Source organism: Scylla paramamosain, chromosome 24 (genome assembly GCF_035594125.1).
Source record: "Scylla paramamosain isolate STU-SP2022 chromosome 24, ASM3559412v1, whole genome shotgun sequence".
NCBI lineage: Eukaryota > Metazoa > Arthropoda > Malacostraca > Decapoda > Portunidae > Scylla > Scylla paramamosain.
Window position 1 is genome coordinate 8,172,501 of NC_087174.1, and position 27,836 is coordinate 8,200,336.

The 27,836-nt window shown below is 42.3% G+C and overlaps 1 protein-coding gene across 1 annotated transcript in view; it reads right to left on the bottom strand.

The window, feature by feature from the left end:
• LOC135112517 (protein O-mannosyl-transferase TMTC1-like) overlaps positions 1-12,214 on the bottom strand; it is a 205,578-nt gene extending 193,364 nt beyond the window's left edge. The window contains exon 1 of the mRNA XM_064026932.1: positions 11,473-12,214. The gene's annotated coding sequence lies outside the window, so the exon portion shown is untranslated. The remainder of the gene's footprint in view (positions 1-11,472) is intronic.
• Between the last annotated feature and the right edge of the window lie 15,622 nt (positions 12,215-27,836).

The window sequence follows — 27,836 nt, forward strand, 5'->3', positions numbered from 1 at the left end:
AAAAAAAAAAAAACCCTCCAATGGTACCATATAGAAAGAATAACTTCAAAAGGGGACTTCCATTACCTTTGTGATTGGAAACAATAACCACCAAACTACCTACGGATTCTGTCCTTCACTCCGCGACCAGATCTCCTTTCAAGCCTGCTCTATTACTGTCAGAGGCCAATATTCTTTCCTCCGCTCTATACAGTGACTAAGGCTTCTTTTTCCACAAGCTGCTCTCATTATAAGGCATAAGGTGCAGGGATCCACTAAGACGCCCATTAATTAGCGTATTAACGAGATGCTTAAGTGAACATGTGTCCTATCAGCTCTCATGTCGATACTTCCGCTTTATATTCCCCCCACGGCCTTTGATGAACGACGCTTCCGCCAAGAATTCCGTGTAGTACTTAATCTCTCAGCGCTGTATGGCGTCTAAAGGGTGCAGGAAATGGGCTCTCAAGACGCTCAGGGCCACATATTTCATTGACAATAACCTGTGATAAGGATAAATGGACGTAAAATAAGGAGAGTGCATATAACCAGTTGACCTCCACAAGCTCCTCAGCACTGGAAATTTTGTTATTATTGATTTATTAAAGCTCTTGAAATTAACGTCTCTTGCCTAAATTAAAGTGAGTGCATGTAACCAGCTGACCTACATAAGCTAATGAAACTTAGTCATCATTCATTAATCACTGATCCTCTTCTAGAAAGTGTCTCATGTCCGTGTACTTATTGCTACCTGTTCTTAATGGGAGTAAATTGGATTTGATTCTTTTCTTCTTGAGTCATTCACTTCTCTTGGCAATACGTAGTAACTTCATGCTTGACCGGTTGCTAGCTATAATAGAAGAGATTAATGTATAATTATTGATGAATAACCAGAGATGATTTTTAACTCTATGAAAAAGTACAATCCCAAACTTAAAATCCTCTATTCACATATAAAATTCAACGGACGTCAAAGTGTTGAAAGGACGAATGGGCGTGAAGCAAAACTGATCCGTATATTTCAATGAATTCATCCATACCAATCCCGTGTATTTTAATTAGTGACACACACCCTACCCTCCCCCGTCTTTGTCACAGGTACTCAAAAGGCGCGTTCTATCCTTGCTGGTGCCACTGACCTCACGCCGCGAGACTCAAAGAAGCGAGTGAATCAAGAATATCAGAATACCTAAAAAAAATTCCAAGAAATACCTTCCTAAAATAGATTCAAGGTTCTAAATCGTGCATGTTTACCCTTCGCGTTCACCATTAAGTCTAGCCGTGTTTGCTCCCCCCACCCCCCAACACACACACACACACACACACACACACACACACACACACACACACACACACACACACACACACACACACGTTGCAGTGGGTGGTAACATATGGAGTTAGTCCTCTTCTGCTGCTTACTGCAACATATACACACACACACACACACACACACGGCAATGCTAAGTAGAAAGAAGCCAAAGGTTATTTCCCACATCGGTTTCCCTCCTCACAATGATTATCTTCAATATCTCACACACACTCGCAATGTTGCACCACGCGCCGCTCTACTCCTCCCCCTGGCTCTCCTCCACCATCTCCACCCACACTGTTCTCAGGTTCCTCTGTTCCTGCTAACTGCGTGTCTCCGCCCAGTCTCCCTCCCCTACCAGCGCCTCGAGTTGCATATTCTCACGTCTGCAATATCAGTCTTCTTAATGCGGGAAATAAAGGGTGTCTTGTTTCGGCGTTTAATATGAAGGTACATTCAGGGACCTGCTTCCTCCGCTTCCTCTTCCGGGACGTAAACATTCCGAGGAAGGAACTCGCTTGACAAATGAAGAGAGGAAATGTTCCGAGCAATCGTTATGTCTGTGTTACGTGTACGCTGGGGAGCGGTGAACTTTTCTTGTCTTGTGTGTGTGCTTTTTTTTTTTTTGTAGCTGTCGTATTAATGATAATAACAATAATAATAATAATAATAATAATAATCAGTCATAATAATAAGAAGAAGAAGAAGAAGAAGAAGAAGAAGAAGAAGAAGAAGAAGAAGAAGAAGAAGAAGAAGAAGAAGAAGAAGAAGAAGAAGAAGAAGAAGAAGAAGAAGAAGAAGAAGAAGAAGAAGAAGAAGAAGAAGAAGAAGAAGAAGAAGAAGAAGAAGAAGAAGAAGAAGAAGAAGAAGAAGAAGAAGAAGAAGAAGAAGAAGAAGAAGAAGAAGAAGAAGAAGAAGAAGAAGAAGAAGAAGAAGAAGAAGAAGAAGAAGAAGAAGAAGAAGAAGAAGAAGAAGAAGAAGAAGAAGAAGAAGAAGAAGAAGAAGAAGAAGAAGAAGAAGAAGAAGAAGAAGAAGAAGAAGAAGAAGAAGAAGAAGAAGAAGAAGAAGAAGAAGAAGAAGAAGAAGAAGAAGAAGAAGAAGAAGAAGAAGAAGAAGAAGAAGAAGAAGAAGAAGAAGAAGAAGAAGAAGAAGAAGAAGAATTATTATTATTATTATTATTATTATTATTATTATTATTATCATCATCATCATTATTATCACTGCAGCTGCTGTTGCTAGTTATATTAACAACAACAACAACAACAACAACAACAACAACAACAACAACAGTCACAACAAGGCCACCCCACAAGGTCTCCGCGATGACAGACACGCTCCACGTCAGAAAAGCGTGAAGTTGTTTTCAAGAAAAGAAAGTGTCGTGTTATTTGTGCACGACTGAAATGGCTCGACCTTTGTCTAGTCACGTGACGGGAGGAGGAGGAGGAGGAGGAGGAGGAGGAGGAGGAGGAGGAGGAGGAGGAGGAGGAGGAGGAGGAGGAGGAGGAGGAGGAGCTTTAAATTACTTAACATTTAAAGAGCACTGGGGTTTCCTTTGACAGATTTGAGCGAGTGGAGTGAAATTTCTCTCTCTCTCTCTCTCTCTCTCTCTCTCTCTCTCTCTCTCTCTCTCTCTCTCTCTCTGCTGGCGAGCTGATTCTTTTGACCTTGAGAACTTTACAAAGACACGTACTCGTAATCTGTACTGTGCACGAAAACCCTTCCATCCTGCACCACCACCACCACCACCACCACCATCACCATCACCACCACCACCACCTCCTCCTCCTCTTCTTCTCTTCCTCTTCTTTTCCTCAATAACAATACCATGAAATGGGTAACAGGACACCAAAATATAGAAGCGGGAAGCAGTGAACATGTATGTGTGTGTGTGTGTGTGTGTGTGTCTATGTGTTGGTAAGGTAAGGAACAATACGTAATAGTTGTAGAGCAGTAGTTTATAATAATAATAAAAAAGAACAGTCAACTAGTGAGAGGAAAGCTTATTCTGTGCGAGATATTCATATTTCTTTTTCCTATTTTCCAGTCTAAATTCACACACACACACACACACACACACACACACACACACACACACACTCCCTTTCACCCGAAATAATACAATCACCTTTCCGTTCCCATTTCTCTCCCCAAAACCCCCATTTCCATCTGACATAACACCCTCCCACCCTTAGCCCAAATCACCCATGCCCTCCTCCCCAGCCCAATTTCTCCCAACATTCACCACACCACGACACACTCAATATGAAGAGTTAACTTGAAGTTCACCCTTCCCCTGCCTCTCCCTCCCCATCCGACCAGCACCATATTCTGTAACCAAGGGGTATGGAAGGAGGGGACGTGAACCGAAGGGAGATGGGGACAGGGGAGGAAAAATGCTCCCTCCTAACCTCAGAATCCCTCAATTTGGGAGAAAATTTACAATGCTTCGCTGTTTCGGTCTCAGTTCGAAAAGTGGTGGACTGAGTCAGGGATTCGAAGCTTCGGGTCACAGACGGCGAGGCGAGGCAGCGATTCACTCCGATGCTGAACGTGTAACCACGGCGGGGTATGAATAATTAAACGAGAAAAAAAAATCAGAGAATGTGTAATCTATTTCACGTAAGTATAGAAAACCTTGTATTTATTGCCAGGATGTAGTTAACGATTGTGGCTACCCCTCCCCCCAATCCTCCTGCCCCTCCCCTCACTTATCCGATAATACTAAAAAAAAAAAAAAAAGTAATAATAAAAAAGTACAACTAAAAATATCAAAATGGATGTGGTAAAACGCTGTGTGTTTTAATAAATCATCAGTGTTTAAAGAATGCTACGATTTGGAGATGAAAAATGGCTATGTGTGTGTGTGTGTGTGTGTGTGTGTGTGTGTGTGTGCCAGCGTTTACCACAGTCAGCGTGTCCAGTGCCTGTTATTTCACCTGCGCACGCGGCTAATCACAGGTTGGAAGACTATTAATTACAATCAGATCACCATTCCTCCCCAAAATGAAAACAGACGCGGGGAACAAACACGACCCTTTCACCGCCCTGGCTTAATGAGGATCTCAGCGTGCGGCTTGACCTGTTTGGAGAGAGAGAGAGAGAGAGAGAGAGAGAGAGAGAGAGAGAGAGAGAGAGAGAGAGAGAGAGAGAGAGAGAGAGAGAGTATCGGAACGTACAGGAAACTAAAGTGACCACTGTTTGAAATAGATATCTCCATTGTTTACTTTTTTTGTTTTGGAGAAGCGACGACATAAATGTTCTTTTTAATGCTTTTATGTCACCGTCCGGCCTCTTTCATCCTTAAAAGAACATTAGAACAAAGAAAATAAAGAAAGCAGCAACAGCCCATCATGGAAACAAGAATAAAAGAACCCATCATGGAAACGAGAATAAACGAAAAGTAAGCAAGGGAAAAGACAACACCCTATTATTCCTCCCCCTTTCCCCTACTATAGTTTTCTTTCCTGTACACGTTTTGACGGTACAATGAAGGCAAAAAGTAAAACACACAAGGAAGGAAAGAATCACGTGTACCTAGATCCAGTATTTATTTTTTCTTCTTCATAAATATGAGATTTTTACGTAAAACTGTTCAGCTGAATTAACGAAAATTGTTCTCATGTCTGAATTAGCGTGTGACTTGACAGGCGAAGCGAGAGAGAGAGAGAGAGAGAGAGAGAGAGAGAGAGAGAGAGAGAGAGAGAGAGAGAGAGAGAGAGAGAGAGAGAGAGAGAGAGAGAGAGAGAGAGAGAGAGAGAGAGAGAGAGCGAGCTTAGGGAGGGACTGGAGCTCAACACTGCATTAAAGATTAGCAGTCATTATAGGAGGAAATGGCGTCTGTCCCGAGAGTTGTGAGGGAAACGACGGTGGAAGCAGAGAGGCGCAGTATAAACAAACAGAAGACAACAACAATTACGTCCCTAAACAACGAAACGAAAAATGGAGAGAGTAAGGAAGCAAGTAAACAAAGCGAACAACATCTACAACAACAACAACGACAACAACAACAACGATGACAAGCAAGGACTACATTTTCACTCGCCCTCACGAAGAAGCAAGGACAATTCATGGCAAAAATGAAGCCTTGTGTGCCGGGACCTTTTAACTCACCCGGTGAAATACCATGGTGTAGGACAAGGCCTCTCTCTCTCTCTCTCTCTCTCTCTCTCTCTCTCTCTCTCTCTCTCTCTCTCTCTCTCTCTCTCTCTCTTTCTCATCATTACTATTTAAACTACTATTAACATTACTTTTACCACCACCACCACCACCACCACTACTAATACCACAGTTACTATTACCACCACTTCACCCCGTCTTCCTCCTCACCTCCCTGCCTGCCTGCCTGCCTCCCTGTCTGCCTCCTTGCCGCCATCTTTTATGTAACCATCATCTGCGCCATAATAATATGCATACATCTCATTACCGGCACCGTCACCGCCATTATTATCATTAACCTAACGAGTCACAAAGGACACGAAATCACCGGGACACGAGACAATTACCAGAGCACCTGAGTCTATACCTGCCTTCCCTTCCCCCTCTTCCCCTTTCCTCTTTCCTCTTCTTCCCCCCTTCCCGTTGACTTCAAATAGCTTGGTGTAACTTTCTCCCCCTACACTCGCGCACTGTTATAACCAATACTTTATTTTCAACTGTATGCCATAGAAAATTATCCTTCCCCCCTCTCCCCTCCCCTCTCTCCCCTCCCGTGTCCTTCCCTCGCTGATGGATAGTGATATCTGGAATTAAAATGGCTAATTCCCCGCTGTCACTGATACCTCCCCCTTCCCCCAGTCAAACCCCTCCCTCCCCCCCCACGTGCCTCGCTGGTGTAAATCCCGGTACAATACATCCGCCCAGTGACGTGTCTCATCCCTTGCCTATCTCCCCATAGCCATGGAATACACCTCCCATCACCCCCATCACCCCTTTCTCCCCTCACTTCTATCTCCCAACACCTATATCTCCCCTCATCCCCACCTCAACCTGCTCTTATCTTCCCCCACTCTTCTCCCCCTCCTCCCTCTTTACCCTTGCCTCCCCTTACTTTTACCTCCCTTCTGTTGCATTTCCCCTCACCCCTAACTACCCTCACTCCTTTTTCCCCTCATCCCCTATCTAAAAAAGAAAATAAATAAATAAATAAATAAATAAATAAATAAATAAATAAAACAACCACTCTCCAACCTTTCCACGCCTTCCTGACTAATATACATATCCCCTCTTCTCCCCTCCCTTCTCCCTTCTTCCTCCCTTGGTGCATTCTCTACATTTTATCAGCTTTTATCCCTATTCCCTTTAAATTTCGTCCCCTAAACACCCCTTCCTGCATCTCCCATCCCTTCTCCCTCACCTTCCTTGTCTCCCTGCCTTTAAATATTCCCCCTCATCGGAACCCTGACCCTAAATTGTCTCTAACAGTTACTGCTTCCCCTTCACCCTAAATAGTCACCCTAAATATTATCTCCTATTGATTAGCGATGCACCCTCAGCGCAATCAGAGACCCCCGCACCCTCACATTACCTCCACACCCGAGTATTAGTAATGAGTGATTAGTGACGCTCCCTCAAATAGACTAATTACAGCGTGTCTACAGTGACCCACCCGCACCTCCCTGACCTTAAAGTGACATCAATAATTGATTAATAGGCCTAAAACAGACTGAATGATCAAATAGATAAATCTTAACTAAAAAAGACTAATATACCTAATAAAGTTTTACTCGTAGAGCTAAAATATTTGATTAAATAGGCCAAAATACGAGATTAGCAGACCTAAAACAATAGATTAACAAACCTAAAATAATACTAACTCGAGTCTTCCTCAGACCCTAAAATGACAAAATCACAGCCATATTTTAGGTAACAGTTCGTAATGCAGAATGAACAATTAAAGCTTAAGTAAACTATACAAAACTACGACAAATGACCCACACACATGCACGTCAGACCTCCACCCATTTTCCGTCCCTCAAAAGATGAATGGTATTTTTAGCAGTGACTTCTAATGGTTAACAGACTGCTTTGGTCCTCTAACATTCACAACAATGTATACATGGTTGGCATGGACACAAAAACGAGAGAATTTAATGTTCATTTTGTTTTCCCTAAGCAACAAAACCACTTATGAGACTGTATTACAAAAATAGTCTAAAATCTGAAAATAATTATAGAAAAAGAAATTGGCTAGCAGTGAAACGGATAATAATCTTTTAAACCTCTTTACTAGTGAAAATATTAATGACATTTTAAACCTCTCAACTCATGACCAGTATCCTCACTGTCGCATTCACTAACCCAAGACCATAACACCATAAAAATTCTATATACGTAGTGATCTGTAATACCTAACAAGCACTCAAATCTCTTAACTATTGTACGTCACTCTCTTATCATATCTGGTGGCTCAAACTAAAACAAACACCTTAAGTAGCGATTTAAAATGACTAATTACACCTCATAACTATTAACCACTATCCCTCCTTTCCTTCGTGTATTTATCAACCATACTAGTGTAAAGTTTTCAAGACACTTATCCTCAAATTTCTGATATTTTGTAACCATTCTTTTGTAATTAGTACTCTCAATGAACTTTTTTTTCGCTCTTGTTTTGCCCCCGGCCAGTGCCCCTCTTACATAACAGAATACACGAACTACAGCAACAGACAGACGGACAAGTGATAAAATTGAAGTTATGTGAGGTCTTGTCTTTGTCCTATAGTGAATAATGATGATGATAATGATGACACCTACTAAATCCAACCACCTCACCTGCATCCACTGTTTACCTCACTATCAACACCTCACTACAACCCCCTCTCCCTCCTCTCCCCACCAAAATTCAATCCTCCCTCTCCCCACACGAAAGCAACCCTTATCCCAGCGCCTCTCCCTTGTCAAATAATAAAAACAAAAACAAAAGAAAGTAGCAGCTAACCGGTTTTGTGCCAGTGAAAAACATTCATACACACAGATAAAAGGGAGTTGACTGGGGAGAGAGAGAGAGAGAGAGAGAGAGAGAGAGAGAGAGAGAGAGAGAGAGAGAGAGAGAGAGAGAGAGAGAGAGAGAGAGAGAGAGAGAGAGAGAGAGAGAGAGGAAAGGATGCGTGTAGCTCTAAAGGAGGAGGAGGAGGAGAAAAAGGAGGCGGAGAAGGAGAAGGAGAAGGAGAAGGAGGAGGAGGAGGAGGAGGAGAGGACACGTGTGGCGTAGCGCTGACAGGTGTGGCGAAGTGGAATAACAAGAATAAACAAAAGGAAGAGGAAAAGAAGAAAGAAAGAAGAGCGGAGGATAGGAGGGATGGAAGAAAAGGAAGAGGGAAAGAAAAGCTAAAAAGAAAAGAGTGGGAGACTGCAAGATGAAAAATGTGTGGGAGGCAAAGCACCAGAGTTTGAGGAAAGGAGAGAAGAGAAGGGAAGGAAAGAAGAAGAAAGAGAGAAAGGGAGAGAAAAAAGATTGTGGAAGTTAAGAAGAAGGAAAGAAGCAAAGAGGATATAAAAGACAGGGTACGCGGAAAAGGGAAAGAAGTATGGACAGAAGATATAGAGAAAATAAATGAAAAAAAGAAAACGAGAATGGGAGACGAGGAGGAAAAGAGAAACTGAAGAAGGTATACGAAATTAAACGAAAAGGAGAGAGAGAGAAAAAAAAAAGAAAACGGTGAAAGAGCCCTTCAAAAAAAATAATGTGAAAGAAACATGACAGGTGTATGCGAGAGAGGGAGAAAGAGATAGCGAGAGTGAGAGAGGGTGAGAGTCAGTAAGTGAGGGAGAGGGGAGAAGTGACAGGTGAGGCTCGGGTTAAGAGGTGGAGATAAAACAGCTGATCACTAAAGGGCAGGTGACGCGAGGAGATGACGATGAGATGACACGTGACGCGGCGGACAGGTGACGGCAGCAGGTGTGACGGCAGGCAGGGGAGGCTGGCGAGACGAGGAGAACAGGTGCAGGACAGAGGAAGAGGAGGAGAAGGAGAAGGAGGAAGAGGAGGAAGAGGTGATGGAGGACTTAAAGAAAAAAAATCCAATAATGATAAAAAAAGAAAGATTGATGATGATGATGATGATGATGATGATGATGATGATAATGATGAAAAAACTACACACAACAAAAGTAATAACACCAACATCAGCATCAGGATCACCACCACTTCACCATCACCCTCATTATCATTACTAAAATATATTCAAAACACAGATACCAAAACAACAAGAACATGATTGATGATGATGACTGAAAAGCACACAACAAAAGTAATAACACCAAAATCACCATCACCATCACCACCACTACCATTACTACTGAAACAATCATCAACAGCACTGCCACCATCACCACCATTACCATTACCATCACCACCAGCACTCCACAACCACAACACGAAAACAGGAAACGAAGCAGTGAACTAGGAAACTGTAAACTCAGAACAAGATAAAGAACATAAACAAAAACAAAAAATGAAAAAGAGAAGTGAAACAAGTAATAACAAATGAACACAAGTAGACAACAACGAAAAGGAAGAAAAAGAAGAAGAAGAAGAAGAAGAAGAAGAAGAAGAAGAAGAAGAAGAAGAAGAAGAAGAAGAAGACAAAAGCATAATCCTGCAATCAGATTCACCACGAAAAACGGATCTTGCTCCATCAGCCAGCTCGAAGCAAAAACTCACAAGAGCGAAGCTTCGTGGGGCAAGGGAGAGGAAGGGGAGCAACTCAATAAAGGAAAAACATCGCATCACCTTGAAAACAGAGAGAGAGAGAGAGAGAGAGAGAGAGAGAGAGAGAGAGAGTGTGTGTGTGTGTGTGTGTGTGTGTGTGTGTGTGTGTGTGTGTGTGTGTGTGTGTGTGTGTGTGTGTGTGTGTGTGTGTGTGTGTTCAGGGGTACAAGGAGAAAACAGGTAAAGGAGGGAGGGAAGGAATGAAAGCAAAAGGCGTGAGGCACAGAGAGGGGAAGAAGGGAGGAAGGGAAGAGAGAGAGATTTAGTAACAATACGAACAGAGGAAGAGCAATGACAAAGAAGGAGAACAAGGGGAATAACCCAGGGCGAGAAATAGGACCAGGAAGTGAATAAAGGATGCAAAAAAGAAAGAAAAAAAGAAAACCCAGAACAAGATAAACAAACAAGATACAAAAATAAGACAAAAAAAAAAAAGACGAAGGGAAAATTAACTAAACAAAAAAAGAAAAAGACAAATTCCTGCAAATGAGGAGCAGAAAGAGGAGGAGGAGGAAGAGGAGAAAAGGAGAGGAAAGAAGGAAGAAAAGTCACGGTCTTCCAACATAAATCAGGAGGAGGGAGAGAAAGCATATAAACTTGGGACAGGGTGACAGATGAAATGAGAGGGAGAGAGTGTGGGGAGAGGAGGGAGAGAGGGCGACAGGGAGGGAATGGGGAGACGACACAGAGAGAGAGAGAGAGAGAGAGAGAGAGAGAGAGAGAGAGAGAGAGAGAGAGAGAGAGAGAGAGAGAGAGAGAGAGAGAGAGAGAGAGAGAGAGAGAGAGAGAGAGAGAGAGAAACACTAGCAGAGAGAGTGAGGAGGAAATGAGATGGGGAAAAGGAGGGGAATAGTGAGGGAAGGGAGAACAGCAAGGAGGTAATAATGGGGAGGGAGAGTGAGGGGAGAGGCCGCGCAGGGAATGTAGACAACAGGAAATAGAGTGAGGGGTCAAGCATAACGCGAAGGAAACAGGGAAGTAAAAGGGAGGAAACTGCAAGGGAAAAAAGGGGCAGGAGGAAGGAAATGGAAACTCACTCAGAGAGGAAAAAAAGAGGAAAAGGGAGGACAGGGAGGACGATGGTCAAGGGGAAGGGAACCGCAGAAAAAGGGATATAGGATGGAGGAAGGACTGCAGGTAAGGGGGGAAAAATGGAAAAAAAACTGGAGACACATGCAGCGTAATAGGGAGTGAAGGGAAGGGCCAACAAGAAGACGGCGAGAGACGAAGGGAAGTAAGAGCAAAACGAGGGAAACTGGAAAAGACAGAAGGAAAAACGAACCAAAGGAGAATATAAGAGGAAAGAGGAGAAAAAGAGACAACCCTAAAGAAAAAAAGAAGTAATAAAGGGGAGAGAAAGAAAAAAGGAAGTAGAAGGGATAAAAGTTGCGGAAAAAGAGGAAAAAAATAAAAAGTGTGAGTGAAGGAGGGACAGCTGCAAGAGAGGCTGCCATGAGGGAGGACTCACCTCACCAGGGGCGGAGACATCCTGAGAGAGGAACACCAGCCTCTCCTCTCCTGGCGGCGACGCTCACTGCTCCAGTGGCTGCGGCGCGAGGCCTCGGTGGCACCAGCCTGGCACCGCTGTGGGCACCGAGTGGCCACCCGGCGGGCGGGGCGCGGGTCAAGGGGAAAGAAGCGGGGCACACACACGCACAAACACGCCCCGGGATGTGAACAGTGATACACTTGGGCGCGAGGCAGAAAAAAAGATAAAGAGGGAGGGCGTGAGAGCCTGTCTGCCTGAGAGATCACTCAGCATTCACTCTTCCCGCACTGCTAAGTCTGGCCGGCAAGGCAGCAGGTGAGGCAGCAGGTTCGCGCCACACACCGGCACGAGGGAGGCTGTGGGCCGGCGGCAGCGAGGCAGGAGCGCCGGGGATGACGTGCACTCCCGTCGGAGGCAGCCGCGTGACTAGGGTCGGGGTGGAGCGGCGGTCTGACCAACTGAGTGCCGGACCACCTGGCGGGGGCGGGAGGCTGCCGCGCGCCCCGCTGCTGCTGCTGCTGCTGCTGCTGCTGCTCCATCGCCGCGCTGCCCTCACCCTATGAATGGCGGCGGCGGCGACGGTGGTAGAGTCTGAGCGGGTGTTGGGTCGATCTTTTATTTGTGTTAGATGGAAGGGAGCAGCCTAAGTGGGCGGCCTGACCCCCGCCCGCCGCCACCCTGACACGCGCCCACCCCGCTATCGATCACCCACTCCACCACCCAACACTCACACCTTCCACACGCACCTTTTTCCCTCCAAGACCTTGCTTTTTTCTTTTTCCTCCTTTTACGAGTAGACTTTTTTCCCCCACCTGGATTTTCTCACCTTCACCATTCCCCACTGGGACTTATTTCCAGCGGCTAGGCCTAAGCGGGAGGCAGGCCGGAACAAGTCAGGCTACTTCCCACTCCCTCGCCCTTCCCTCGCTCCTGTCTCCCTAACAGCCCAACACGTGCCTCTTCCTGCGATGTTGTGATGCTGCTGTGTGCACCTTCCCGTGTGTGTGTGTGTGTGTGTGTGTGTGTGTGTGTGTGTGAGAGAGAGAGAGAGAGAGAGAGAGAGAGAGAGAGAGAGAGAGAGAGAGAGAGAGAGAGAGAGAGAGAGAGAGAGAGAGAGAGAGAGAGAGAGAGAGAGAGAGAGAGAGAGAGAGAGAGAGAGAGAGAGAGAGATTATCTACTAGTACAACTTAAGTAATTACTTTTATTACCTACTTATGCTACTAATGCTACTGCTGGTACAACAACAACAACAACAACAACAACAACAACAACAACAAGCCCCACGCGAACATCTCTCTTCAAAACCGAGGGGATGCCGGCCCTTGACCCCGTAACCTGCTCACAACGACATTACTGCAAGCCATCCCCGCGGCACACGCCTCTCCAGCCTTCACGGTCAACGGAACGCGAAGCACATATAAGTCCACCTGACCTCTATTGATACTTCCTGGCCAAGGCTCCCAATGACAGTCGATGCACTCAGCTTACCCAAGGAGAGGCATTACCTTTAGCTAACCTCTGTGGTACTATTGCATATATGCAGATAATCAAAGGTATTATGCAAGTGATTCTCTCAATACACAGACTTGCTCTATCCCAACTTCCCACAACAGATTTCAGGCAGTTTTCATGCTCGCCACTAGATGTCTCTCACCCAGTACAATCCCCATGAAGTACTACATAGGCAGGTAAGCAGAAGTATTTGAGAAAAAAAAACACTCAAAAATTTGATCAAAAATTTGATCTGATAATGGAGTTATGCTTCTTACTTGAAGAAGACATTTTGCGCATATGAAATATTCATTTGAGCCTGTAGTAACGATGAATAGATAATAAAATTGACTTTAAACAAACTTCAATTGTTAACAATTTTTAAGGTAAAAAATCTTACTACATTAATGTAGATTCTATATCAATATTTTTCTATTAAATTACATTTTCTTAAATTATGTAATTTTGAAAGAATTTTTTATCAATTTTTTTTATAGCCCGGACCTTAAAAAAGTGAAAAAATGAAAAACTTTTCAATCTTTTTTTTCTTATTAAGGAGATATACTCCTTACGTAAAAGAGACACATTCTCCATATGTAATTTTTTTTTTATGTCTACAGGAACAGTACAGTGATAAGAAATTAACTTTAACCATTTTTCACTTAAAAAAAATGTAAAGTGAAAACCACACTTTAATGATTAAGGTATAAGACAAACTTTCCATATCAATATTTTTTTCTACTTTCCATGTTTTAAAATTCCGTAATTTTGAAAAAAAAATCGTAATATTTTTTTGGGTACTTTTCCATTTCCGGACCTTGAAAAAAGTGAAAAAATTTCCATACCAATATTTTTATCTGATAATGGAGGTATGTTCTTTCAATAAATGAGGGACATTGTGCTTACTTAAAATATTCTTTTGAGCAGTTGTAACGGTGCATAAACAAAAGAATTTAACTTTAACCATACTTCACACAAATAAAATTTTGAAAGTAAAAAAAAATCACACCTTAGTGAATGACATACAGCACAGCAGTGTGAAGGTTAAAGGTGTTCCTCTCTACACGGACACGCTGTATCCCAGCTTCCCGCAGATTTACAGGCACTTCCCATACCCGCCACTAGATGTCATTCACCCAGCACAATGCCCCAGAGGTTTCCAAGAAGAAAATCAGTACCACCCCGCTGGGAAGTGGAAGTAATCTGGATACACGGGACTAACGTCTCTCCCTCAGCACAGAGTTTCAGAACATTTCGTCGTGTTGTCTCTTAAGCGTAACATCCTTTACTGGAAATGACTAGTTTTTAAAGGGGTTTTCGTGATTATAAGGGTAATTCAACGAGGATTATGTCTCATCAATGGGGGAAAGACCAATGGGAGCACAGCTAATGATCTATGTGGCCTTTGAGACTAGTCCAGATGAAAGAGCTAAGCGTTTAGGAACAGGAATCTTAGAACGAAGATATAACGGAAGGAATGTGTTGTTAAGTAGTTACAGGAAAAAATTATTAACCCTTTTATTGACAGAGAATGATGAGTGAACGATGATGAAAGTGACAGCAAGCAGAGAGAGAGAGAGAGAGAGAGAGAGAGAGAGAGAGAGAGAGAGAGAGAGAGAGAGAGAGAGAGAGAGAGAGAGAGAGAGAGAGAGAGAGAGAGAGAGAGAGAGAGAGAGAGAGAGAGAGCGTGTGAAAAGTCACGGGAAAAAGAAAAGGGGGAGAGAAGTGGTCAGGATAAAGTCAGATTGGAGATCCTTTTTCCTCTAAAGTGAGTAAGAGAAAGAGAGTGCGTTTTCATCTTCACCATTTTTACTGGCGATCTTTGGGTAAGAATTCCTATGCCTTTATCCGCATATTCTCTCTCTCTCTCTCTCTCTCTCTCTCTCTCTCTCTCTCTCTCTCTCTCTCTCTCTCTCTCTCTCTCCTTGGGTTCGAGTGTCGGGTTACAGGGTGACTAATGACATCCGCCCACTGACACCCAACCCGCCCATGAGACCAAGACTGGTGTGGCCACGTCGTGGAGAACGGAGTGTGGCTATAGAGGACGGGGGGGGGGGGGTAACTTGCGGGCGGTGTGGGGAGCGTGGGGGAGCTCTGCGTTAAAGGACACGACGGGTGGGAGTAGCCTGAGTATTGAAAGGGGAGGAGTATATGATAGGTGCTGTGCTGCCAAGACCTCTGAGATAGCGTTTGAAGACGAGGTGGTGTGGTGAGGCAGTAAAGGGTGGGAGGTATGAATGAGTGGTTTACAAATTGTAGGGTTTGAGAAATGGGTGAGGAAATGTATGGGTGAGTGGGTGCGAAAGGGTATGATGAGACGTTCTACAAGTGAATGGGTGAGATGTGTGGGTGAATGGGAGCGTGAGTGAGGAAATGAATGAAGAGATACACAAAGCAAGTGGCTGAGTAAATGTATGGATAAATGGTCCTGCAACTGAGTGGAAGAGGAAACAGATGAGGACATTGAGTGAACGAATGAGGAAATAAGATAAGGAAGAGGTGTTATCTGGCCATGTGTTTATAGAAAGTGTTGGGAGATGATATTGTGGATGAGTATTTCCGAAGATTACCTACCCAGAGAAAATCAGTGCAAGGGAAAAATATAGTAGAGGAAAGCTGCTACAGGACTAAGTGCTCTGAGAAAATACAAGAAGACAAGATGGTGCTGGAGGGTGCAATGAACTGTATGGAAGTGGTGATGCAGGTGAATGAATGTGAAAATGAGTGAGGAAATATGAAAGAGGGAAGGATTAGAGGATCGCTGGTACAAGGCTAAGAGATAAGAGTTATATGAAGAGGACTGACGTAATTATGAAAGGTATGGGAGTGGATCGATGGGTGAACAGGTGAGAAAATTGTTGAATAGGTAAGGAAATAGGACAAAAAGTGTAGAAAACAGGTGGTATACGACTAAGAACTGAGGAAACTATTAATAAAGAAAAGGATGTTGATGTAAAATGCGATAAATTATAAGGAACGCTTCTATAGACAAATGAGTGAGAAATAGAGGAATCAAGAAATTACGTGAAAATTATGAAAATGCTAATTAAAAGACGTGATGAAAGGGACTGCATTATAAAAGACGGAGTACTTTAGAAGTGAATGCCTAGCACGTTTAAAGATCTTCGAGTACGAGGGAGGGATTCAATGATAGGGAACTTAACGTCGGTGGGTATGAATCTCTTGGGGTGAAGGAGGACGAGGACAGGGAAGAGAAGGATAAAAACAAATTCAAGTTCTGACATGTTCGTACAAGATACGAGTTTGTTGGGCATTAGAAACTATGTGGCATCAAAGTACTACCTTTTCACTTAAGTCAAGAGGTGCCTTGAAAGAGGAGGATAAGGGAGTGGAAGGCGACACATGAGAACAAAGAGGAGGAAGACAGACAAGTTCAAGTCCTCAGATATGTTGGTACATGACGCAACACTGATGAGCATTAGAAGATTTGGGACACCGAAATATATATTTAATTAAGACAATAATTAATTTTGAAGACCAGGGCGTGGGAGTGGAAGGTGAAAGATGTAACATAAGCAAATGCGTATTGGAAAAGGCAAAGCTAGAGGCGTACATGGTGATGAGACTGGTAGGTAGGATTAATTTGATTTACAGGTGAATGTAAAAGCTGATGCGATGACGTCACTGGCTCAGAACACTAGTATAGATATTATTTTTTGTACATTTACGTATTTTGTAGCATTAACGAAGAGGACAAAGGAAATCCTGCAGAGAGAGAGAGAGAGAGAGAGAGAGAGAGAGAGAGAGAGAGAGAGAGAGAGAGAGAGAGAGAGAGAGAGAGAGAGAGAGAGGTGTAAGGTGTTCCAATCACGGACGGCTAATTAGCAGGTAAGGTGAGACACCTGTTCCTTGAGGGCAGGAACCTTTGTTAAACTACCTGTGTGGGAGATGAGGATGTGCCAGCCAGGTAAACAGTGTGTGTGTGTGTGTGTGTGTGTGTGTGTGTGTGTGTGTGTGTGTGTGTGTGTGTGTGTGTGAACCTGGCACAACGAAACTGAAGAAAACGGAAACGAGCACACACAATGAAGAGGATGAGACAAACAGAAGAGGGAGACGTCGATACTAACAGATGGACACACACACACACACACACACACACACACACACACACACACAAACAAAAGAGGGAATAAAGGGCAGGTGATAATTAGAGGCTACACACATTACCTTTGATAACCTGATGAGCCTCTACCTACTTGCTCTCTCTCTCTCTCTCTCTCTCTCTCTCTCTCTCTCTCTCTCTCTCTCTCTCTCTCTCTCTCTGGGGCCTGGTAATGAATACTGAATAGGCAAAAATGTGAAACGAAAAACATGTTGAACGGTCAAATAAAAAATACTCGATGCATTTCTTATAATGGGGAAGCAAGAATTACTTCGAGCAACAACAGAGAGAGAGAGAGAGAGAGAGAGAGAGAGAGAGAGAGAGAGAGAGAGAGAGAGAGAGAGAGAGAGAGAGAGAGAGAGAGAGAGAGAGAGAGAGAGAGAGAGAGAGAGAGAGAGAGAGAGAGAGAGAGAGAGAGGCATTCCACTTTGTTGATTCAGGAGTTGACGCATTACCCTGCCAAAGAATTAGCTGTGTCCCTCTTTTTTCGCCCTTCGTTTTCTTTTGATTTATTTAGAAGGAGCGTCGTGTTTTCTTTCCCCAGTGTGAACACGGAAATTGTGCTAATTACCCCCTCTGATTGGCTGCGATGCGTCGTGAATTGCTGCTCATTGGCCTGTTGTTGTTGTTCTATTAGAATGGTGTGTGTGTGTGTGTGTGTGTGTGTGTGTGTGTGTGTGTGTGTGTGTGTGTGTGTGTGTGTGTGTGTGTGTGTGTGACATATTCCGCAGAATTTTTTTACGATATACAATGATTTTTCTCTGCCTTTTTGTTAATAATTCTCAGGTGAAGAAAAAAAAAAGGTATGAATGAATAAGCAACAGTGAAATAAACAAATAACAAATAAATGAATAATTATGTAAATCGTGTTCTTTTCTTAATATGTCCCAGTATTCAGTATTCTCTCTCTCTCTCTCTCTCTCTCTCTCTCTCTCTCTCTCTCTCTCTCTCTCTCTCTCTCTCTCTCTCTCTCTCTCTCTCAGCATATTATCCTCTCCTATCAACGACATTACAAGGAAGCGGAAGGGCGACTCTCACTATGAATATTAACTACAAGTGACAAAAAATAAAACTTGAAAGCTAGAAAATTGTTTGCACGTGGAATCCTAATAGGAAGGGAAACATGTAACTATACGAGAGAGAGAGAGAGAGAGAGAGAGAGAGAGAGAGAGAGAGAGAGAGAGAGAGAGAGAGAGAGAGAGAGAGAGAGAGAGAGAGAGAGAGAGAGAGAGAGAGAGAGAATGCTAGCCAGGAACATAAGGGAAGCTGCGAGAAGCCACTAGACAAACACGTGGCAGTCCCTGAATAAAACATACGTACCCATTTTCAACGTATTATCGTCATCCATAAATATGTCTAATCTTCTTTTAAAGCTCCCTAATGACTCCGCATTCACAATCTGATTACTGAGTCTATTCCATTCACCTACTTCTCTATCTGAATAAAGTACCGATAAAAAAAATAGATGGAGGTAAATATGAGATAGTTAAGTTCATGGATTTAGTAAGAAGTGAATATAAGTACACATAAGTAAAGAGATAAGTCAAAAGAATGTGAAGAGGCAGGACAATGAAGCCTCACACAGCCACGTTCCTCTTTCATTTTATATGCGAATGGAACTATCAGTGATAAAGGGTGACCAATAGATGAGTGTTTATTGGTGTTTCTTTCTCTGGCTTTATATTTATTTACTTTCCGCTTGTTGAAGACGTATTAGTGTGAGAGTTGTTAGTATTGCTGTCACCGATTTGTTATCATTTATTGTTTTGTTATTGATACTTTGTTTTTATTTTTTATTTTTTGACTAATGTATCTAGACGTTGGCAGCGAACAACAACGACAGTAACACCATCAAAAGTGAGATGAAGAACAAGAAGGACAATAATACAACAACAACAACAAAATCAACCATAACAACACACGCATACGGAGACGAGCAATATCTACAACACTCATTTACATCACCTTCACAACCACTGACACTGAACAGACAACATTACCTGTATAAATGTATCAATATTTATAAACACTTGCAAATAAGCCTAAACGCCGGGCAGTTATCCCTAATGCAACACCCATAAATGTGCATATTATAATAGTTAGAAAATGAAGTGGCGAGAGAAGTAAATGCCCTGACTCTATTTAAATATTTATGACATTATTATGACAATACCGATACTGCCAATGATGTAGCGATATTGACGACTACTGGTGAAACAACAACAACAACAACAACAACAACAACTGCTACTACTACTACTACTAATACAACCACTACAACAAACGCCGCCGCCACCCCGCCACCACCACCACCACCACTAACAACAACAACAACAACAACAACAACAACAACAACAACAACAACAAATATTAGTCATGAAAATTAATACGTATAGTAACACATACATAAGTCCAAGTGTGTGTGTGTGTGTGTGTGTGTGTGTGTGTGTGTGTGTGTGTGTGTGTGTGTGTGTGTGTGTGTGTGTGTGTGTGTGTGTGTGTGTGTGTGTGTGTGTGTGTGTGTGTGTGTGTGTGTGTGTGTCACGTGACCGCACCGTCAGCCTGGACAGGAAGTCACATTTGCTGACAACTGATGCATGAAAACGAGAGTCATGAATAATTATGATGCATGTATAAAAATGCACCGCGTCTTTTTTTTTCAGGTTTTCCCTATTGTTTTATTGGAGAGAGAGAGAGAGAGAGAGAGAGAGAGAGAGAGAGAGAGAGAGAGAGAGAGAGAGAGAGAGAGAGAGAGAGAGAGAGAGAGACAAAAGAGGGAAACAAAACCAGACCATAAAGAATATTTTTAAAAGTTACTGAATGGAAAAAAAGCAACAAAGAAAAGAAAAGAATGAATAAATAAAAATAACTCCCGAACAGACAGACACAGATAGACACACAGACAGACAGACAGTCATGCGGAGGCGCTGAGATGATGGAAGGGGAGGGAGTGATGGGAAAGGTGTCGAGTTAATGGAAGAGCGAGGAAGAACAAGTCAGGGAGAGGCGGGAGGGAGGAGAGATAGGGAGTGGGAGGGAGAGGGGAAAGGAAAGCAGGGGAATGGACACAAGTGGCATGAGTCGTGTAATGGGAGGTGTAAGAGTGAAGGAATGAGAGGAAGAAGGGAAGAAGAAGGATGCGAGGGATGAACGGGAGAGCAAGAGGTGAGGGGTGGTATGTAGACTTCCGCCTCTTGATCCCTTTCTTTTATGCATATACTCGTACTCAAGTCCTGCTTAATCCTGGTCACTGTTCACCACACACGTTTATCTTTGCTACCATTACAACTTCCTTGGTAATATTTCTCTCTTTCCTCCATTAATATTGTCTTCCTATGCCTTACCCCTTCCTCTCCCCTCATTCCCTACCATCTGTCTCTAAGTGTAAAGACTAAGTTATATATATATTTTTTTCTATCAATCTTCCACCGAATTTCTTGCATGTCAGTGTCAGAAAGCTGTTTAAACAAGCACTATTTTCACGCATTGGTCTGGCAATCCTTGACTTCCCTTTCTTGTGAAACGTATTCTTATATTTAACATTTGTAAGAATTTAAAATAAGATGATAGTATTTCGGCTCTACTTTTTATTTATTTATTTATTTTTTTTATTTACGAAATATCAGGGACTGTGCTGTATATCTAAATATTCTGTCACCTTCCACCATCACGTAAACTTTGTGTGTGTGTGTGTGTGTGTGTGTGTGTGTGTGTGTGTGTGTGTGTGTGTGTGTGTGTGTGTGTGTGTGTGTGTGTGTGTGTGTGTGTTGCTCTATAGGGGGATTTCGTCTTATTTTTTTTTAGTAAATATTGAAGCTCTAGCAAGGGAGTGAAAGAGTCCTTTTGATTCCTCTCTAATCATCTTTAGGACTTACAAAATGCCGTCCTATCCAGTCCATCTCCTTCAGTCCTTTTTATCGTCTCGTATTCAGCTTTCCCAGCCGTCGCTTCCGCATTACAGCCGCCGTGTGTGGATGGTTGGTGGCTTACGTAAGGGTGACAGCCGACTCACAAAAGTTTGATATTTCACTTCTCCACCATTGATCTTTTTCTTCGAATATCCTCTGCGACTAAGTTTGATTACTGCTATTCCATACGTTTTTCTCCTTTTCACGTTCTTCTTAGGTGATCTATCTTGTTGACATGGCGCCGCTAGACAGGTTAGTGTTATTCTACGGGGAACTCGGACTCACCTCGCACCACACTCTTTTTTTTTTTGAGGTATGGAATTTTGTTTTCTTATACATACTATCTACTGTATCTATCTGTTGTATATGTTTGAAATAAAGAGCTAATACTATTACTTATGTATTTTCAGTCTTAAAGCATGGGAAAAACGTGAAATGTAATAATTTATCATTAATTCGTCCAAGGCGCGAATTTCTCAAAAACTCCCGGATGGATGCATGAACTTAGATAAGGTAGTGAACCAATACTATACAGATCTTTCTATTAACGTACACAACTTTCCATAACAAAAAAAATTGATGTATAGTAACTATTCCACACACTCACCACGCCACGCTTGAGGTAACCTTCCTTCTCCCTGCCAAGGCGGCGCTGCAGACCCTTTCACCGTGATATTTCAAGACTTGTTGTTACACTCCCGCATGCCATGTTTTCTCCTCCAGCCATCAAATCAACGCAACTTTCCAGATAACTACACACCACCACGTGACACTTGAATGACTCCCTCACTCAATCCCTCCCTCTCCGCGTTTACGATCTTTAAATTACAAGACGCTACAATGAACTCTCCATTATTGAAGCTTCTCTTACGTAAGTTTCAATCAACACGGGCTTCTGAACGGTCTGAATCGCAATTACAATTACAAACAACTTACCCCCTTCCATGAACAGTCTTTCTTTCTCTTGTCTTCCACTAAGTCTTCTATTTTTTTATCCCTCTAACTGCTAAGGATTCTCATGGAGCTCAATACAGTGGTTTGGTGCAGGTTTAAGGTAAAATTTCGGAAGGTGCTGTCAAGTAATAAATATTGGACGGTCTCATTAAAGGCATCGACGCGACTGGCATATGTAGAGGGCCTTTTTTCTGCTGTCCTTTTGTTGCTCTTAGCCAGGTCTCCTCTTGTATAAAAAAAGAGTAAGTCAAACCTTTTAGTGGCTGTAGTTTTTATGTTCATTCTGTAAGATTATCTACTGTAGTGGTTTCTAATCCCGTGATCGTGACTTAAATGAGAATCACAAGGGTGTTTCAGAGAGTTGCTGGATGATTATAGACATTATAAATCAGAAGTGTGTAACAAATCAGAATGATTCATAATTAGCAATACACGGGAGCGCATTCAGCATCACCGGATCATGCCTATATTGTATTTAAAGTCGCAGCTAAAGGGTTCGGGAACCATGGATCTAAGGTTACTAAAATAAAGTAACAGATGTCATGAAGATTTCATCTAATCAGTGAACTAAAATTTTTCTAGCAGGCAGCACTTGGGAGTGAGAAACGGATACAGGACTCATAATCTCTCCTGCAGCCTCCAACATTTTCAACAAACTATAGAAAACTGCGCAGTGTTTTGTCTTCCCACCTTCCCTATGATACCACAATCTCAGGACAGGAGTGACGACTCGGTGATTAAACCGTAACACTGTAACAGTTTCCTATTCCTTCTTGCTTAATTATTAGGAAAAACTGGGATGCTAATTCTATTTTCGATATTTTGTTTCGTAGCTTCGTCTAACCTCACTTGAAAAGTTGCATAAATAGATGAATATCTAAAAAGAAAACACCATGTTCTGTGTTTTCAAAATAAATTGGAAAACATATAAAGAAAGAATGAGGAAATGAATGAATATACTCTTTTCATAGTGCAATATATGCAGAAAAGAAAAAGAAAAATTCATAACAAGTCTCTCCAAAATTAATAAATACAGATGAAAAATAAGTTTAATCTAGTCTTCTTTTTTCATATATATGATGAATGAATAAATGGAATAAACACACCTTCATACTCGTAGGATAGTGTGTGTGTGTGTGTGTGTGTGTGTGTGTGTGTGTGTGTGTGTGTGTGTGTGTGTGTGTGTGTGTGTGTGTGTGTGTGTGTGTGTAGCGATGTGTCTCATCCCTCATCACTACTTTCCTCATCCACACAGCCACTCAGCAACCACCAAACCACCACATTTACTTCCTGCCTCCCTACACTCACTGCCCTATTGGTTAAACCTATACTCCACACCTTACCACACCCAGTTCTACCCATCCCTCATTCCTTCCCTATCAGCATTCCAAGAAGGTTCACAGAAGGCGACACTTCACATCACCTGCCTCCACTCTGCTCCTGTCCTTCCCTCGCATCCTTCCCTGTCTCTCAAGCTTAATTAATTTACTGAGAAGCACTAGCCAGCATTTATTATTTACGTTCATTCTTCTTACATGTTCCTAGTGTAAATTCAGAACACGCTGCGACAAGGACAAAGGAACAAGATTAAGCAAGACGGAGAAGGACAATAGCAAGAACAGGAAGAGAGAAAAGTGGAGAAGCAAAACAACTGTGAGAGAGAGAGAGAGAGAGAGAGAGAGAGAGAGAGAGAGAGAGAGAGAGAGAGAGAGAGAGAGAGAGAGAGAGAGAGAGAGAGAGAGAGAGAGAGAGAGAGAGAGAGAGAGAGAGAGAGATACACTCACACATAGAAAGACAAATAGTGTAGAAAAAATAGACATCCAGACAAAGACAACAAGCTACACACACACACACACACACACACACACACACACACACACACACACACACACACACACACACACGTAAGAAAAACGAGAAGAAAAAATCCAGACAAAGGCAAAAGAAAGAAGACTTCGGTATGTCATTATTATTTCAGCACAAAACACGAACTTCCCTTCATCAGCTGCCCAATTTGGTAATCTAATTCACATGAGAAAAGTTCGGTTCTTTCTCGAGTTACGAAAGATAAAAAAAAAAAAAAAGGGAGAATTCAGCATTGAAAGAAAGAGGAAAGCAGAAAAAAATTGTGAATAAACATTTTTTTTATCGAAAAATCATAAAAATGTCACCAATGTCTGCCTAATTATCATTATCTTAGTGATCATTAATAATAAAGTTTGTCTGGACTCGGGTGAAAGGAAATTTACACACACACACACACACACACACACACACACACACACACACACACACACACACACACACACACGGTCAGCACGAATATCAAAAAGTCATCAAATAGTAAAACCCAAAGGAAAAAAAAAGGAAACATACGACAAGGGAAAAGAAGGAAAACAAATGAGAGGAAAAAAGTCAGGTATTCGCATCAACTTCTTGCGAAATAAGGAAAATTTTATCCCCACGTAGCGATTTATTGCCTCACTCCTCCCTTTCCTTCCTTCTTCCTTTCTTGCTCCTCCATGCCTCCTCCTCCTCCCCCTTTCTCTTGCTCTCCACACCCCTCCTTAATTTTTCATTCCTTTACTCTTAACTTTACAATTCTCTCTCTCTCTCTCTCTCTCTCTCTCTCTCTCTCTCTCTCTCTCTCTCTCTCTCTCTCTCTCACACACTAGAAAATTTTACAATGGTTTACACTCCTCTCTTTTCATACCTGACCTTTCCTTTCCTTAGGGAGAGAGAGAGAGAGAGAGAGAGAGAGAGAGAGAGAGAGAGAGAGAGAGAGAGAGAGAGAGAGAGAGAGAGAGAGAGAGAGAGAGAGAGAGAGAGAGATAGTGGAGGTCGTAAGGGAAACATCCTTCCGTTGATAATCACTTACGTTTCCAACCAATATTCTCTCTCTCTCTCTCTCTCTCTCTCTCTCTCTCTCTCTCTCTCTCTCTCTCTCTCAGGGAAAGGAAAAATGGTAAACGAGGCGAAGATTAAAAATTACGAACAGAAGAAGAAGAAGAAGAAGAAGAAGAAGAAGAAGAAGAAGAAGAAGAAGAAGAAGAAGAAGAAGAAGAAGAAGAAGAAGAAGAAGAAGAAGAAGAAGAAGAAGAAGAAGAAGAAGAAGAAGAAGAAGAAGAAGAAGAAGAAGAAGAAGAAGAAGAAGAAGAAGAAGAAGAAGAAGAAGAAGAAGAAGAAGAAGAAGAAGAAGAAGAAGAAGAAGAAGAAGAAGAAGAAGAAGAAGAAGAAGAAGAAGAAGAAGAAGAAGAAGAAGAAGAAGAAGAAGAAGAAGAAGAAGAAGAAGAAGAAGAAGAAGAAGAAGAAGAAGAAGAAGAAGAAGAAGAAGAAGAAGAAGAAGAAGAAGAAGAAGAAGAAGAAGAAGAAGAAGAAGAAGAAGAAGAAGAAGAAGAAGAAGAAGAAGAAGAAGAAGAAGAAGAAGAAGAAGAAGAAGAAGAAGAAGAAGAAGAAGAAGAAGAAGAAGAAGAAGAAGAAGAAGAAGAAGAAGAAGAAGAAGAAGAAGAAGAAGAAGAAGAAGAAGAAGAAGAAGAAGAAGAAGAAGAAGAAGAAGAAGAAGAAGAAGAAGAAGAAGAAGAAGAAGAAGAAGAAGAAGAAGAAGAAGAAGAAGAAGAAGAAGAAGAAGAAGAAGAAGAAGAAGAAGAAGAAGAAGAAGAAGAAGAAGAAGAAGAAGAAGAAGAAGAAGAAGAAGAAGAAGAAGAAGAAGAAGAAGAAGAAGAAGAAGAAGAAGAAGAAGAAGAAGAAGAAGAAGAAGAAGAAGAAGAAGAAGAAGAAGAAGAAGAAGAAGAAGAAGAAGAAGAAGAAGAAGAAGAAGAAGAAGAAGAAGAAGATCATACAGCATTACAGAGAGAGAGAGAGAGAGAGAGAGAGAGAGAGAGAGAGAGAGAGAGAGAGAGAGAGAGAGAGAGAGAGAGGGTAGAGCAACTTCAACCCCTCCCCCAGGTCAGTCCTTCCGGTTCTCCTTCAACAAATAAATCCGTTATGTTAATCGTTTCCGGTATTTTCCACACGAACACAAACACCCCAGCCGTCCCCCCACTACCATCGCCACCCGTACCCCCCAACAACTCACGCTACCACCCCAAATTACTCCTCCTTTACTCAGTTCATCTAAAAAAACTCTCTCTCTCTCTCTCTCTCTTGTCCCTACTCTCTTCCTCTCCATCCCTGTCTCCTCCATTTCTCTCTTTCCCTCCCTCTCTCCAATCTCTGTCCCTCTCCCCGTCCTATAAACTCTCTCTTCCTCTCCTCTCTCCTCCTCGTCCTCCCTCCGGTCCCTGCCTCCCTCTTTCTCGCAAACCTTGCTGAGGAGCTGGTTAGGTTGTCAGCGGAGGGACAGTTGGCATATTACGTCTACACACTAGTTTCTCTCTCTCTCTCTCTCTCTCTCTCTCTCTCTCTCTCTCTCTCTCTCTCTCTCTCTCTCTCAGTGTGTGTGTGTGTGTGTGTGTGTGTGTGTGTGTGTGTGTGTGTGTGTGTGCACATGTCCTTCAATCTTTCATAGAATTACACACACACACACACACACACACACACACACACACACACACACACACACACACACACACACAAGTGCAAATCGACGATACTTAACGTTTATCAAACTTCATCACCTTTTCCTGTTAACACTCTCTCTCTCTCTCTCTCTCTCTCTCTCTCTCTCTCTCTCTCTCTCTCTCTCTCTCTCTCTCTCTCTCTCGTAAATCGTGCTGCAAAGTTGACATTTTTCTGAGAGGCTAAGCACAGGATGAGGTATTTTCAGACACAAGCTCTATCTCTTCCTGGAACTCAGCGCAGAATAATCACATCGCGGGTGCAAAGGACATAAAAAACATGAATATTCCAAATAAATCGTTTTTTTTTTCTCCGTGTAAACATGTCTTGGAATTGAACGGATGACGAGTCGGAGCTAATAATAGAAGTTTGTCCCCGAAGCTCCCTTGAATGTTTGTTAAGTTAGCTCATGATACGCGAGGCAACCATAAGACATCACTGGTATTAGATAAGATAATCAGGACTGTTATAGACTCTGAAACTCTCTGCCTGACTCTGTGTTTCCTCCTCCCTCCTACGACTTGGCCTTGTTTAAGAGGGGGTGTTTCAAGTCTTCCTTAATTAAACATGCGTCTTCGCCTTTTATTTATTTTTCTATTTGGGGAAAAACAATTAATGGGCTTTTTTTTTTCCTTAAGACGCCTCGAATCATGAATTAGATCTTTGTTTTTTTTTATTTTTACTTATTTATTCATTTGATTGGTGAGAACACATATTTTTTTTTACTTGACACTTCCAAACATGACTTGCCTTCGATATCGTAATTTTGGTGTGGGTGGGAGAGACAATGAATGGACATTTTTCTTGGATTTCTCTGACTTTCACCTGCCTCCTTGTGAATTAGAAAAATGTAAACTGGTCTTCTTTTAGGACTGTCTTCTTTGCTTAGCTCCTATTCATCAGAGACAGCAAAACAGCAGGACTTTTTATTCATTTTTACATATGTGGCCAGCTTCCCTCACGCACTGAAAACAGAGCATTAGCCTTTTCACCGCCATGGCCTCCCTCAGTGACAACAAAGATGAGTGTTCTTAAACGTATTAGGATCTCAAAAGAACTATTTTTCAAAGGCCAAAGGAGGGATTTACAGGATCATCATGTCTTTATTTCTTTTTCTTTGATATTGGCGGTGCGGAATCCAGTCGGTAGAATCCTCAAAAGATCCTTGAAAACCACAATAATATAAAGTACAGTTTGCTGAAAGGAGTCGAGATAAAAATGAGAGGTGCGAGAATACGTACAAGAGTGGACTGAGTGAACTTTGAAAGATAAAACACATTTGTGGATGGAGATGAGGGGTGGAAATAAGA